Below are 3706 nucleotides of genomic sequence, written 5' to 3'. Positions count from 1 at the left end.
TTTTAATCAACCTGGCCTATAAGCCTACATTGTGTAGCGGGCTCAGAGTTCACTTTGGTCGGCATGAATTAATGAATGAAATGCCTCCTCTGGATGTCTAAAATAGTTTTCATTTAAAAGACAAAGTCCCACTTTTAATCAACCAGGCCTATAAGCCTACAGTGTGTAGCGGGGTCAAAGAACACTTTGGTCAGCATGAATTAATGAATGAAATGCCTCCTCTGGATGTCTAAAATAATTTTCATTTAAAAGACAAAGTCCCATAATCAATCAACCAGGCCTATAAGCCTACATTGTGTAGCGGGCTCAGAGTTCACTTTGGTCGGCATGAATTAATGAATGAAATGCCTCCTCTGGATGTCAAAAATAATTTTCATTTAAATGACAAAGTCCCACTTTTAATCAACCAGGCCTATAAGCCTGCTTTGTGTGGCCGGGCAAAGGATCAGATAGCTTGGGGACAGATTTTAAACAGAAAAGGCAGTTTGTGGAGCTCAGTAATAATTTTGAATGGGGAAAAAAAAGGAAAACGGTGGAGTAATGCTGCCATCTTTTGGGTAAAAAATGTCGGTGCGCCTATAATTTAAAAGTGGGTTTTCTGGATGTTTTAAAAGACCCAGGGCTATCACTCTAGTGTGTGTGGCGGGCTCAGAGTATGCCTAAAGTGGGGTAACTATTTTAAACATTTTACTAATTTCTGGATGTATTAAATCATCCATGTGTCTCATCCTTCTGTGTGTGGCGGGCTCAGAGTATGCCTAAAGTGGGGTAACTATTTTAAACATTTTACTAATTTCTGGATGTATTAAATCATCCATGTGTCTCATCCTACTGTGTGTGGCGGGCTCAGAGTATGCCTAAAGTGGGGTAACTATTTTAAACATTTTACTAATTTCTGGATGTATTAAATCATCCATGTGTCTCATCCTACTGTGTATGGCGGGCTCAGAGTATGCCTAAAGTGGGGTAACTATTTTAAACATTTTACTAATTTCTGGATGTATTAAATCATCCATGTGTCTCATCCTACTGTGTGTGGCGGGCTCAGAGTATGCCTAAAGTGGGGTAACTATTTTAAACATTTTACTAATTTCTGGATGTATTAAATCATCCATGTGTCTCACTCTAGTGTGTGTGGCGGGCTCAGAGTATGCCTAAAGTGGGGTAACTATTTTAAACATTTTACTAATTTCTGGATGTATTAAATCATCCATGTGTCTCACTCTAGTGTGTGTGGCGGGCTCAGAGTATGCCTAAAGTGGGGTAACTATTTTAAACATTTTACTAATTTCTGGATGTATTAAATCATCCATGTGTCTCATCCTACTGTGTGTGGCGGGCTCTTGTTGCACATTCTTAGGCTATGTATTTTATACATTTTACTAATTTATGGAGGAAAAAAAAAGACCCAGCATTTTGCATTCAAATGTGCAGGGCGCACCGGCGTTTAAAGTCCAAAAGATGGCAGCATTACTCCACCGTAGTAATTATTTTCCTCCTTAAAGCTGTATACCATATGTTTCTGGAGGAATTAAATTCAGGCCTATAAGCCTGCTGTGTGTAGCGGGGTCATAGTAGGCTTTTATTGGGTAACTGTTTTATACAGAATAAAGATTTCTGGGTGTTTAAAAAAGACCCATGCCTATAAGCCTGCTGTGTGTAGCGGGGTCAGAGGTTCACATTCCTTGGGCATGAATTATGAATGAAATGCCCCCTCTGGATGTCCTAAATAATTTTAATTTAAATGACAAAGTCCCATAATTGGTTGGCCTATAAGCCTACTGTGTGTAGTGGGTTTCAGAGTACACTTTGGTCGGCATTGCAGCTTTCAAATATCACATTGCAGATTTCAAATTGTCTTTCTGCAAGAGTCTCCAAAGTTGCAATGTGCAAGTATTTCGGCAACCGGCGCTATTTGAGGGTTAGGCGAGGTTGAAATATTTCAAAGTCCGAGGATATACCAGCAGCATAGACACTTAGAATAAAAAAGAGGCCTTTTTAAATTAAATATACCAGAGGCATAGACACTTAGACTAAAATAGAGGCCTTTTTAAATTACATATACCAGAGGCATAGACACTTAGACTAAAATAGAGGCCTTTTTAAATGAAATATACCAGCAGCATAGACACTTAGACTAAAATAGAGGCCTTTTTAAATAAAATATACCAGTAGCATAGACTCTTAGAATAAAATAGAGGCCTTTTTTAATAAAATATACCAGAGGCATAGACACTTAGACTAAAATAGAGGCCTTTTTAAATGAAATATACCAGCAGCATAGACACTTAGAATAAAAAAGAGGCCTTTTTAAATGAAATATACCAGCAGCATAGACTCTTAGAGTAAAATAGAGGCCTTTTTAAATGAACATAACCGAAAAGAATCAGCAATGATCTGTCTCCCAAAAGCTTCCTTAAAAAGCCATGGCAACAGGTGAGACCAATCATTGCTGATTGCGGGGGCTGAGAACGTACCGGCATAATTGAAAAGAATCAGCAACAGGTGAGACCAATCATTGCTGATTGCGTGGGCTGAGAACGTACCGGCATAATTGAAAAGAATCAGCAACAGGTGAGACCAATCATTGCTGATTGCGTGGATGTAGTCTAGGGCTGACTCGGGTGCCCCTGGTGGAGGTAGATGGTGTGGAATCCGAGCCAGCCCTGACAGATTAAATGAAATATACCAGTAGAAAAGACACTTTGAGTAAAAAAGGCCATTTAAAATAAAATATACCAGTAGAAAAGACACTTTGAGTAAAAAAGGCCATTTTAAATAAAATATACCAGTAGAAAAGACACTTTGAGTAAAAAAGGCCATTTTAAATAAAATATACCATGGCCAAATGAACTTAGAATAAAAGAGGAGAGTTTAGTTTAAATTATACCATGGTTAAATGCTGTTAGAAAAAAAGTGCACAGTTTAATCTTATTTGGAAGGCGCATTGACTCTTAAAGTCCACAAGATGTCACCGGTACTCCATCGTTTTTTTTCTGTTATACCATATGTACGTGCCACTGGGTGGCTCCTCCAGACACCTCAGCCTAGTTGAAGTGTCCGATGAAGGTGCCACTCATCTGGGCATGAGGTAAAGTTATTATACCAACATCATGTGGAGGTTTTCAAGTCAGAATTTGCACAAAGTCCATAAATATACCAGAAGCATGGAGTTTTATGAGTGAATTAGTCTATGTCCCTTACTTTGTTAGACCATACACAAGATATTTTCTTCAGGAAATGCACAGAGTCCAATGCTATAACATTGCCAGGTGGTGGCTTTAAGGGAAAAAAGCATAAAAGTGTCCGAAAAACATGCTCTTTAGCTCGGGTACATCACCAGGATCAAGAAAAATTGTCAGTTTTTTTTTCTATCTTGCTTAGAAATAGGTGTAAATTGACTCTGAAGTGTCAGATCAGTAAATGAACAAAGTCCTTAAATATACCAGTAGCATGAAGTATTTGTTGGAAATTAGTCTATTTCCCTTCCTGAATTATACCATACGCAAGATATTTTCTTCAGAAAATGCACAGAGTCCCATATTCTGTTAAAATTGCACTATGTCCATAAATATACCAGCAGCACTAAGTTTTCAAGTGGAAAATATTCTATGTCGCTTCATTTGGTATACCATAGGCGTCAGTTTTCGGCGAAAATAATTCTATGTCGATAAAAATGTTATACCATACGTATGATTTTGTGTTC

Source organism: Brachyhypopomus gauderio, unplaced genomic scaffold, assembly GCF_052324685.1.
Source record: "Brachyhypopomus gauderio isolate BG-103 unplaced genomic scaffold, BGAUD_0.2 sc596, whole genome shotgun sequence".
NCBI classification, from domain to species: domain Eukaryota; kingdom Metazoa; phylum Chordata; class Actinopteri; order Gymnotiformes; family Hypopomidae; genus Brachyhypopomus; species Brachyhypopomus gauderio.
Note: the sequence above shows the minus strand (reverse complement) of the source record.